Source organism: Sciurus vulgaris (assembly GCF_902686455.1).
Source record: "Sciurus vulgaris genome assembly, chromosome: 1".
Classification (NCBI taxonomy): Eukaryota; Metazoa; Chordata; class Mammalia; order Rodentia; family Sciuridae; genus Sciurus; species Sciurus vulgaris.
Window position 1 is genome coordinate 187,068,419 of NC_136461.1, and position 13,477 is coordinate 187,081,895.

Genomic DNA, 13,477 nt, shown 5'->3' on the forward strand with positions numbered 1-13,477 from the left:
AAAACAATTGATTTTTTTTTTTTTTTTTTTTTTTAGTATTGTTGATATTTGGGCGTCATGGATGTAAGAAACTTTTCTGTTTTGGTGATCTGTGTGTTCTTATTCTGTTCAAAAATATCAATTTAGTATCCACTGTATTTTCAATGTTCTCTATGTTTCCTTGGGAGATAAGCAACTGGGTTCTACTTTACTGGTGAATAAGCTGAAGTTGATTGACACAGTGCTTTGACTGAGTTCATGTCTGCACAAAAGTGGTGAATTCTTTTCTGTTTGAATTCTAATCAGATGCTCTTTCCATTAGAGTAAATTTGGTGATTGGGATAGCATACTATATTTCCATTTGCAAAAGTGCTTGAAGAGGACACTCATCACAAATCCATTAATATTTCTATTGCCTAGAATAACTTTTTGTCTCCTAAAGTATGAAAAGTGGAATGTGACTAAAGACATTTGGGCGTGTACCTGCTAGCCACTTGTTATCAAGGATCTTAAACAAGTCATTTTGACTTGTTTCAATTAACTTACTTGTAAATACAGAATCAACTACAGTTCGTTAATCATTTTGATGTTCTAGGGAAATACTGTCTAATAATGTATATAGATGTAGTAATGCATATTATATAAATATTGTATGTATACAAATGCACAAAAAGAGGGTAAACTGATTTATAGTTTAAGGGTATTTGTGCACTATTCAGTTAATTTGTTTTTCCAACAATAGTTTGGAACAGAATACTAAAAAGAGAGTCAACAGAAATAAACACACAAATAAATAATAAGTGGATTGCATTGTACTTACCAACTAATTACTCTTCACTAGAGATGGTATTTTTCTTCCTCCCACCATATAAGAGAGTACAGTTTTAAAGAATATGAATATTGCTAGACTTCCCACACATCAGCTTTTTTAACCGTCCCAATTCTTTCAAGAATGTGGTTTGTTCTCCTAGTGCTTCTAACTTTCATTACTGGCATTCCTTTCCCAGATAATATCAAGCCAGTGTCTGTCTGCAACCAACTGCCACTGAAACTCCTTTCTTTAAGGTTGTTGGTTCTTCCTAGTTGCTGGTGTCTATTTTCCTTTTAGATTTGTATCATGATTGCCATTTTCAGCTTTTGGAAATTACCTCCTTGTTGGTTTTCCTATTACTGTTTCTTGTTTCTCTCTCTTACCATTCCTGTTTTTATTTTATATCCCTCTCCCTAAAGGTGGGTCCCTAGGTGCTCATCACGAGTTCTCTCTGTGATTTCACTCTGCCTGCTCTTTCTTCAGCGATTACATTTGTCATTGCAACAGAGCATCCACCCAGCTTCTTAGATGCCATCATAGCTTCTCCCTCTCCTACTGTCATCAGGATGAGTCGTTCCCTCCTCTTTTGACGTACCAGATTAGACCAAAAGTGTATACTCATCAAAGTTGGGACAACACGACACTTTCTCTCTCTCTTTCCAAACAGAATTCAAACTAAGAGCTGGGAGGCAGCCAGTTCACTTTTATTTTTGCCAGAGCAGTAGCAGGCAAGTTCAGGTCATCCTGATTGGAGAAGGGAGAGAAAGAAAAACTTGATGAGCAGTAATGGAACCAGTATATAAGATACCAATCAATGAAGATGAGATATAGAAATTGTGCTTCTTGCGTTTCTGATGTCAATTCAAGTTCCTTGAGTTTTTGCGATAAACATTCTTTGTTATAATGTTTTCACTTTGTTTTCTTAGACAACAGACCATTTCTATGACTTGCAATTTAGCCAGTCTTAATCTGAATTTTCTTTGTTCCTTCTGGTCATCTTTAATCCCCAAGTACATGAACTACAATACACATGAACTACAAAACCTGCCTTTTCTGTCCTGATAAACTAGGATCTTCTTGAGTTGTTTTCTTCACTAAGTATTTGTTGAATAATAACTTAATAGGGGAAAACAGTATAGTTATGGAGAGAGAAAGATATTTGTAAGACTTGCTTTGCAGAATCTGACTTAAAACATTTCATGTAACAAAATAGAGTTTGTAGAAAACTTGGGAGCACTTCAAAATTTGGCATTTTATCTTCTAAAGCAGCAAAAAGTGCCTGAGAGGTTCTTATGATAAACATACCAGTGATTGTGTTTCTTTATTTCAGATCCTGATGTTTTGTGGTTGCTCTAGATATGGATAATTTTAACACACTATAGAAAGAGCAGTAATAAAAATGTACTTATTCAGTGATAGCTGAGAAGCTCCCAAAATTACAAATTAGAAGCAAATACCTTGAGCTAAAGATTAACCTTCTAGGTCCAGATCAGAATACAGGGGTTGCGTGTATCGTTCTGTCTATATAGTTACATATCAATTTATTTTATTGTGTTGTTTCATTCCAAAAATATTTTAAGACAACTCTGACTAAAATGGGATAAGACAAGCATTTCATAGATACATAATGACAAACCTACTATATATCATTCAGTATTGGTTATATGTATTTTGTGTGGATGCCTGTTTACTACTCATGTTACCTTGCTATATAAAATGCTCTCCTCAACGACTCTATTGCTTCGATGCACATCCATATTATGATGATATACAGATATTAACATTTATTACAACTAAAAAGATGAATTGAGTGGAACATGCTGAAATGGCCATCCTGTATAAGACCATTCTGTTCACACAATTAGGTTACATGGGTTTGCTCATACTATCCATTTTGATATAAGATAATATATTAAGGGAATGAAAGCTCATAGAACTTGCATGGACTTGAGAAATCAGCAAACAAATACTGGAAGGCAGAGATTAAAGCCAATTTAAGAAATGATTGTAGCCATTTTAGAAAATTTAAATATTTTGAAATGTTTTCAGTAAAATGCCTGATTATGTTTTTAATTAATATTTCTCAGATACTACATTGATTTTAAAATAAATGTTCTTATTAAATATGGATTCTTAGCTTTCCATTATAAATGTTTGTTCCTTAATCATCTAACCAGTACCATAAGCGATAAAGAAGAGGTACACATATCTAAGTCTCTATTTCTGCATTTTTTCTTCTAAATAAACTTATAATTAAAGTATTACATACTTATAAAAAGGCTTAACTCATTACATACTTATAAAAAGTCTTAACTCATAAGTATACTTCTCAAGGAATTTTCACAAAATGAACACATCCATGTAACTACTGTAATAAAGAAATAGAACAGCACCCCTGGAACTTCCTTGTCCCTTTTTGAACACTATTCTCTTCCTCTTCCCCAGAGATAATATTATTGTGACTTCTATCACCAATGATTAGTCTATTTTCAACTGTATTTCAATGGAATCATATAGTATATATATATTCCTCTGTGTATTTATGACATTCATTCACATAGTGGAAGTTTGTTCATTTTTGTTCTGTGGTATGTGGATGTGGGAATATACCACATTGAATTTTTTTTTTAATTGTAAACAAATGGGATACATGTTGTTTCTGTTTGTACATGGAGTAGCAGCATACTATTTGCGTAATCATACATTTACATAGGGTAATGATGTTTGATTCTTTCCGTTATTTTTTCCTTCCCCCCACCCCTCCCACCCCTCTTTCCCTCTATACAGTCCCTCCTTCCTCCATTCTTGCCCCTCTCCCACCCTCCATTATGTGTCATCATCCGCTTATCAGTGAGATCATTTGTCTTTTGGATTTTTGAGATTGGCTTATCTCACTTAGCACGATATTCTCCAATTTCATCCATTTGCCTGCAAATGCCATAATTTTATTATTCTTTATGGCTGAGTAATAGTCCATTGTATATATATATACCACAGTTTCTTTATCCATTCATCAATTGAAAGGTATCTAGGTTGGTTCCACAGTCTGGCTATTGTGAATTGAGCAGCTATGAACATTGATGTGGCTCTATCTCTGTAGTATGCTGATTTTAAGTCCTTTGGGTATAGGCCAAGGAGTGGGATAGCTGGATCAAATGGTGGGTCCATTCCAAGTTTTCAAGGAATCTCCACACTGCTTTCCAGAGTGGCTGCACTAATTTGCATCCCCACCAGCAATGTATGAGTGTCCCTTTTTCCCCACATCCTCTCCAACACCTATTGTTGCTTGTATTCTTGATAATCGCCATTCTAATTGGGGTGAGATGGAATCTTAGTGTAGTTTTGATTTGCATTTCTCTTATTACTAAAGATGGTGAACATTTTATCATATGTTTGTTGATTGCTTGTAGATCTGTGAAATGTCTGTTCATATCCTTAGCCCATTTGTTGATTGGGTTATTTGTATTCTTGGTGTAGAATTTTTTGAGTTCTTTATATATTCTGGAAATTAGTGCTCTATCCGAAGTATGAGTGGCAAAGATTTTCTCCCACTCTGTAGGCTCCGTCTTCGCATTGCTGATAGTTTCCTTTGCTGAGAGAAAGCTATTTAATTTGAATCTATCCCAGTTATTGATTCTTGCTTTTATTTCTATTTCTGCATTTTAAAACTTGTCATACCAGTTCATTATTTCTTTCTTTCTCTATTATATCAATGACTAGGTGTGGTAAAATATATGGTATCCATAACACATTTCTAGAAAATTTTAACTTTTGGAACATATCTTCATGTTTTAAAAAATAGTATTCTTGGGTTATATTGGTAGTATTTAGTGCATATACATTGCTATTATTAGCTAAGAAATGCTAAGCATCATTATAATTTGTAAATATTGTCCTTTTACTGTCACTTTGATGTCACAGGTAAGGATTTAACTGTGTGATGTCATATTAACTGCATCATACAGTAATTGGCAATGGATGAAATTACAGTTCATTTTTCCTTAATGAGTAATAGGAGCAATAATAATCCTCTGGGAAGAAAGATAAAACTTACTCAAAATACAAAGTGGCATTTGCGATTTATCTTTGGGTTAAGTAGTGGCATGAGATTTCTTGTTTAATTTCCAATTATACCAACTAGAATTTTCCTCCAAAGATGAAATTCATTGAGAGCCTTAGCCTCCATCATAGTCAACCTCTGCCTTTATTCTTGTTTCAGAGTTGGTTCTTTATACAGCAAATGGTACTTGTCTTGGTACTGGAAGGACACAATGTGGTGAAGCAAAAATCACACAGGGTTTAGAATTTTAGTGTTAGAAATTCAACTCGGTTTCATGATTTTTCTGACAGATCATATTTCCAAACCCAGACTCTTTGCCGGGGATGATAGTGTTTACATTACCTTTTTCAGTCTCAAATAAGATCTAACAAGTTAATAAAAACATAAATTCACTTTGAATTATTTTAATGAATTCATAGTTATTGAATACCTACATTATGCAAAGCACCGTATTAAATGCTAGGGAATAGGCATCTTCTATAGAAAAACCTAGAATTACTGAATACTATAATTTTTAATAATATTAATCATATAGTAAAAGGCCCAAATCCTTCACACTTAGGGTGGTGGGAAACAAATCATCTGTCATTAGATGGGCATATTATACACGTAATATGACCTATAAATTTGACCTAATTATATTTCTCTGGCTCTAAAAAAATAACAAATAAAATCACCTGAGTAGTCAATGCAATATCTCATGGACTTTTACAATGTGCCAAGGAGCTTAATGAAAGATGTGTAATCCACTTAAGATTTTCTTAAGCAAATTTCTAACAATTGGGCAGTCATCCCACAAAAAGAAATTGGTATTAATATATAAAAATGGTATTCATTCTTTTTTATGGTTTTGTAGATGGATTTGCATATAAATCTTATTAAAAATTTGATGCCTGTTCATTCCAAAGCCAATATTCTAAAAGGCTTTGCTATATATTACAAATAATGAGAATGGTATATTATAGAAATATAATGATGGAGATAGAAAATGTCTTATTTATTATGGTAATAAGTCAAGTAATAAAATATAACCTATGTTGGAGCTAGAGGATTAAAATATATTTTAAATCAATTTAAAACAGTAAAACCCAGACATTTAAAGTTTATGGTAAACTGGGATAGAGAATTAACCTGACTGAAATAAAATGAAAGTCTTGTCAGGAGCTCAGCTGAGCTTCCAGGTCCTAGTCTCACACTTAAGCCTTTAATCACTTAATATAAGTGATCCATAAAAGAGGACAAACCAAAGAAAGTACAGCTCCTCTCCCCAAATCCATTCCACTTTCTCCCCTGGAAGAACATGAGTTTAGGTCAAGGTCAGGTGAATAAGAATGGAGTTAAAGTACTGAGTCTACTTGATAGTGGAGAACAGTGTCTTCAAGGTATCCTCTTTCTCCTTGTAAGGACATCTCCTTGTAAGGCTCCTGAGCGTCAGCTAGTGGAAGGCTCCATGTAAACAGGCCTCTGAATGAAGGCTTCTATTTTAGGAATGCAGATATGAATAAAATCACAAGTAGCCAGGGGAGCCTGAGGCCTTGACTGCAGCTCCCTTCAGAGATGTGGATGCTTTAACCTTGCATGAGATATGATATGGGGAAGGCATAGAGCCTTCCAGGTAAAGTGTCTGTAAATTAGCCTGTGGTTAGGCCTAAAATGATCATATTTAGGTTTTTTTTTTATTTTTCTTAAAGCAAGAGTCATACTCTTCAATTCTATTCCAATCACTGGAATTCTAGAGAGACATTTGATTTGTGCCATTAAAATTCATTACTTCCATGCACATATACCTTGCAATGGTTTGAATATTTGTGTCCCCTCCAAAATTCATGTTGCAGTTTAAATTTCTGGTGAAACTATATGGATAACTGCTGCTTACTTATGTTTACAAAAAGAGGCAGTGATTAAACTATGAGAGATCTGCCTTCATAGGTGGAATTACTTTCTTATAAAAGGGCTGGCAAGAACTAACTAGTCCTCTTTTGTCCTTCTGATTTGTAACTTCATTTTTGGAACCAGAAACCTCACCAGACACCAGGCCTGCCATCATCTTGATCTTGGACTTGCCAGTCTCCAGAACAGTGAGCAATGAGAAAATTTTTATTATTCATAAATTAATACCAGTCTCAGGCATTTGGTGTAGTAGCATAAACAGACTGAGACATATATAATTTTCCTAAGCCATTTTTCTTGCAGCACACATTTTTTTGGTTCCAAAAGGGAATTTCTGCATATTTTATGACTATGATCCCTCTTCCTTGCATACCCATGAGAAAAGGTCAGTTCTATGAAGTAAATCACATCACAGTTGCAATTCCCTTCTCACATTTATCCCACAGACTACGAACATGTTATCTATTCCTATTCTAAATGACCAATTCATTGTATTTAGTTTAATGACTTTAGGGAAGTAAACTGGCCCTAGGATTGACATTTGGGTTATGATGTGACAATTGAAAACTATAAATTAGACTTGATTTAATTTAGGCTTCTATACGTATCATAAATTTCTCCATTTCATGAAAACTGTTAGATATTTGAATAGTCTCTCTTATATAGAACTTAAAAGTCTTTTGCTTGGACTGGGGCTCTAGTTCAGTGATGAAATGCTTGCCTAGCATATTCAAGGCCCTGGTTCACTCTCTAAAATTGGGGGGGAAAAATCCAGCTTATGATCTATCATTGACATTCCATTGTATTTAAAATGGAACCAAAAATCCATAACATGCCTTACAAATAATAGATAATCTATTATTTTATACCCCACTTCTAGCCTACCTTTCTATATAGCAATTCTGCACAAGGATCCAGTTAGCATTTAGAAAATGTGTACTGAAAGAATAAATAAGTAACAGTAACATTTATTAGATGAAGAATAGTAAGTATTCTGTATGATAAATGGAATATGCCTATATTTATTAAATCTCATTTACTTTTCAAACATACTTTATCTTCAGACCTCAATTTACTGTAAAATTCAGGAACTGAAATTTGATTATAGATAAAGTTATAAACTGAAGGTTCTTTATAATTAAATCTTTCTTTGAGAAAATTATTTATTAAAACATAGTTTTAAATAATAATGCTGTGAAATCATCTATATATTTTTCTCAGCTTCACCAAGGTAGTTTTAAAAAACAGTATGATATACAACCAAAATACTGACTTTGGTACAGTAAAATTTTTAAACATTTCTATGACTGTAAGAATTCATCCCATTACCCTTTTGTAGATATTTCCATCTACCTCTCATCTCCAGCCCCTTATTAATCCATGGCAACCGTTAATATGTTTTCCAGTTCTATAATTTTATCATATCAAGAAGGTTATATAAAGGAACTATGCAGTATGAAACCATTTGATGTCATTTTTCCACTCTGCAAAATTCCATGAGACTCACTCATGTAGTTGTCTACATCAATAGTGTGCTCCTTTTTATTGCTGAATAGTGTTCCTAGAATTGATGTTTTCGTTTTGTTTTGTTTTTGTTTGTTTTGTTTTTGCCATTCAGTCACTGAAGAGCATCTGTGTTATTTCGGGTTTGGGCTACTAAAAATACAGCTGCGAAGCACATTTGTCAACAGGTTTCTCTGCCTGATGTAATTATGTCTTTGTGGTAAAAGAATAGGACTGTAATTACTGGGTTGTATAGAAATGTATACTTTGTATTTTTAATTCCTTTTTTTTTTGTTGTTTGTTTTTAAGAGACTGTCAAACTGCTTTCCAAGAGGACCTATATCATTTTACATTCCTACCAGCAGTGCACAATTGATCCATTACTCCCTATCCTCTCTAGCATTTGGTATTCTACTGTTTTTCACTTTAAAAACTCTGATAAGTGTTTAATCTTATGCATGTTTTCAATTTGCATTTTCCTGATGGCCACGAAAGTCAAAAATCTTCATTCTTTCTTTTACCTGTTTTCAACTTACCTTGTGGTCCTTACACTTAAGTCTTGAGAGTTCTTCATTAATTCTAGACATTAATTTTTGTTGGATATGTGGTTTATAATTTTTTTTCTATCAGTAGTTTGTCTTTTCATCCTCTGTAGGATCTTTCATTGAACACTTTAAAAAAATTAAATGAAATCCAACTTTTATAAATTATAATTTTGGTTTGACATATAATAACTTGTTGCTTAGACCTACATCTGATTATTTTATTCTGATTTTTTTTCCTAAAACATTTATAGGTTTACATTTTACATTTAATTCTGTGATCCATTTTGGGTTATATTCTGCATAAGGTAAGACTGAGGTTGCGTTTTCTTTACTATTATTTACTTGACATATAAAATCATATATATTTATCACATACATGATGTTTTAAAATATATTTACATATGCAGAATGTTTAATCTAACTAATTAGCAAGTGTATTATCATTTGCTCCAGGCTCCATAAAACAAGGTCTTTCCTGTATTAAAATAATTGCTTTTTATTTTTGCCAAAAAGCATCTGGACATATTTGCATGAGTATATTTCTGTGTTCTTCTATAATGTTCAGTTGTTCTATGTGGGGTTGTCCCTCTAAAATACCACATATTCATTCTTAATTTAGGTATTTAATATTGAAATTGGAATAATTACATCTTATTCTTTTAATAAAGCTTATTTTCAAAATTATTTAGTTGTTTTAATCTTTTGCTTTCCATATGCATTTTACATTATTATTGATCATATCGAAAAAACTCTTTCTTAGATCTGATTAAAACTGAGTTCAAGATAAAAATCAATATGTTAATTTTGGAAGAATTATCATCTTTACTATGTTGATATTTTTAATCCATGAAAATGTTATGTATATCCATTATTTAGATCTTTGATTTATTTCATTAGTATGTAGTATTTAGTATATAAGTCTTGTAGCTTTGTAGGTGTTTTACACCCAAGTATTTCCTACATCTTTTCTTTTTCTTTCTTTCTCCCCTTCTCTCCACCCTATTTTTTGTGATTGTAAATGTTATTGCATTTCTACTTTTGTTTTTTATGTGCTTAGTACTAATATATGGAAATATTTATTTCCATTATTATTTTATATCTGATTACTCATTTGTTAGTCTTAGAGTTTATTTTTTGTTTTTGCTCTTTGTTGGTTCTGTTCCTTGGGATCCCCTGCATATAAAATCTTATCATCTGTAAATAAGGTCAGTTACATTTCTTCCTTCTAATATATTCAACTACCTAGAACTTGCACCCTGAGGGGTGAGAGGGGACATCTTTGTCTTGTTGAACTTTAGGGTAAACTTTAGACTACAACATTAAACATGATGTTAGATATAGTTTGTAATCAAGTTGATGAAGTTCCCTCTATTCAATTTTCTGCGACATTTTGTTTCTGATTTTCAATTATGAATTAAAAGTTTTGTGTAAAACTTTTTGTAAATCAATTATATGATTGTGTGACTTTTCTCTCTTAACCTTGTAATATGATGGATTATGCTGTTTGATTTTTGAATATTGACCCAGCCTTACATCTGTGGAACAAATCCCACTTGGTCAGATTATGGTTATGGTGAATTCTAATTGATGAATTAGAATTAGAACATTGATGAATTCTAATTGTTTATATTTAGTTAACATTTCTCCATCCATTTTTCATGAGGAATATTAGTCTATAGTTTCTTATTTACACTATCTTGGTCTTTACAGGTTATAGGGGTAATACTATTCATGAATTGGAAAGTGTTCTCCATTCTTCTATTTTCTGGAAAAAATTCTATAGAATAAGAATTATTTCTTTCTTAGTTGTCTAGAATTCTCCTGTGAAATCACCTGGGCTTACAGAGATCTTTCACAGATCATTATAAATTATGAAATCAAGTTCCTTAATGGTTGTTATAGTGCCGTTTAATCATTTCATATTGGATGAATTGTAGCACTCGGTGTTTTGTTTTGTTTTTTTGAGAAAGTAATTCATTTTATCTAAATTATCAAATTTACAGGTGTAGATTTGTTATATTCCCTTATTATCAGATTATCTATTTGGTGTTTGTCAGGGTCCATGGTGATAACGCCTTCTAAACTTATATATTCTCTTTTTTGAAATTACTTTGCTAGAGGTTTCTCAATTACAATGATCTTTATGATTACCTTTTCTTTGTTTCAGTGGTATTTTCCATTTGTTTTTCTCTTTGTAATTTTATTGACTTTTTGCTTTTATCTTTCTCTGAATAATTTTTTTTATTCTTGATTTGAGTTGTTTGCCCTTTTGTATTAAGTAATTTTCAAAATGTTATACAGCTAAATAATGTGTTCTTGCCTGATACCTTCATGAGAGTGAGATGGCTGGTTTTACCTGGGATTTTATTTTCTTTTCTGTTTGAATTTCTGGTTTTCAAACATTGTTAGCTCCTAGTTTGGTATAGTAGGAACTCAGGAAACTCCTACTGTGTTGTTATTAGATTCTTTAGTTCCATGGCTAGTCTGTCTGTCTTGTTTCTTGGATATAATGCCCACATCTATATTTGTACTTAGCAGAAATTAAGGTAAAGTAAGCCTTCTTGAAAAATGAATTCTTTTTTGAAGTATCTTAGACATTCTTTATTGAAAGAAGACACTGGGTTGTTTAATCATGGAAAATTTTTGTTTTTTATCAATTTCATAGAGAAACTATAACCAATAAGTGTCTTTCCTATAGGTGTAATGTTAATTTACCATACAGATTAAGAAGCAAATAGGACTCAATTATCATTTACAAGACACAAAGTCAGAATGAATTACATTTTTACAGTACCTATACTTTATGTATTGAAATAAATTTGTAAGCAAACTTGTCAAAGAAAAAAATAAAGAAAGTTATTGCCCAGGCAAGTAACTTATAATTGAGCCTACTAAAGCACTTTAAGATAAATAAATGTAAGATTATATTTAAATTCACAGCGTGGTAGTTGGACTGATATACCTTTCTGTGCATAGTATGAGTTTAGAAAATTGATATCACAATCTTATTTTATTAAAGGCTTTAGGTTTTTCTTACTACTCAAATGATAAAATCTGACTATTCATTTGAGCTCCCATTCTATCTCAGTTGATTTGGTTTAAGTTTTGAAAGTAATACGAGTATGTTAGTATCCTTGGTGTCCATCCAAAAATGACTTATTTTACATATATTTAAATGTATTTATGTATCTTTGTCTTGGTAGAAGTTTTAGTTATCAGTAAAATTTCCATGAGATCGTTGTTTTTAAAATCATTTGCCTTCATACTTGTGTTATTATTTTTTAAAACAAGTTAGAAGACACATATCTATATCTATAATTGAAAAGTAACATAAAGAACACTTATAAAACTAAAGCATCTATGCCAACCAAATAAAAACTCTGTATATATGTGTATATATGTATATATATATCAATATTTTATTTGAATCAGAGTAAATTTTAAGAGCTAATCTGATTCAAGATTCTCTGAAGGAGATCTTCATTCTTCTTGTTCATTGTTATGCAACTTGAGAATGATATTAAAATAGCAAAAACGAGACTCAACCACCCAACAAAAACAATAGCAACAAAAATCCAGCATTGATATAGGACTGAAGATAAAGGGAAATTTTTCTTTTTTTAAAAACTTTGCCTCATATTTGATGAGAATATTACATAAATTTGTACATAGAAGTGTTTTTGATAATGTAAATTCAAACTGGAAGCATTTTGAAAGATCTTACAATTGAAATATTTTTCCTTGTTTTAGATTTTGGTCCTATGTAAAATGTGTAGATGAAATACAGTAGAAGGTTCCTAAATACTTATTATTGTAGGTAGGAGAGACAATAGGTAAGGTAAATTCAAGAATGCAAAGGACTGCCTGTCATAAAGATGATTATGAGTGACCATGGAATTTATACACCGTGTAGTCCATAGTGGTTTGTCCATGCAAATGTAGTATTGCAACTGAATTCATATATCTTCTCAGAGTTAAGCTTATTTATTCCCTCTGTCACTCAATATACACTAAATGACTGCGCATACATAATGTAGTTTCAGATGCTTCAGGTGCAAGGAAAAACAGGTATTTTTTTCCATTGATATTTTAAAATTTATTTTTATTTGACATGACAGTAGAATGCACTTTGATATATCATATATAATGGAGTAGAATTTCTCATTCTTCTGGTAATATGTGATGTAGAATCCCACTGGTCATATAGTTATATATGTACATGGGGTAATAATGTCTGATTACTTCTACTATCCTTCCTAACCCCATGCCCCTCCCTCCCTTCACTCCCCTCTACCTAATCTAAAATAACTCTTCCCTATGCTCCCCCTGCAGATGGTGAATTAGCATCCGCATGTCAGAGAAAACTTTCAGCTTTTGATTTTTGGGGATTGGCTTATTTCTTAGCATGATATTCTCCAGCTCCATCCACTTACTGACAAATGCCATAATTTCATTCTTCTGAGTAATATTCCATTATACACACACACACACACACACACACACACACCCTTCAACCACAGGGTTTGCTCTGCTCTTGAAAACAGGAAATTTTGGTACTTTGATTATCTGTCATTTAGAAGTACACATGGGAAGATCTCTAAGATTAAAAGAAAATACATGAAAAATGTTAGCATAAAAAAACTGAAAGAAAATGAAAGTTTACTGGAGTTGGTGATATTTAAGATCAAT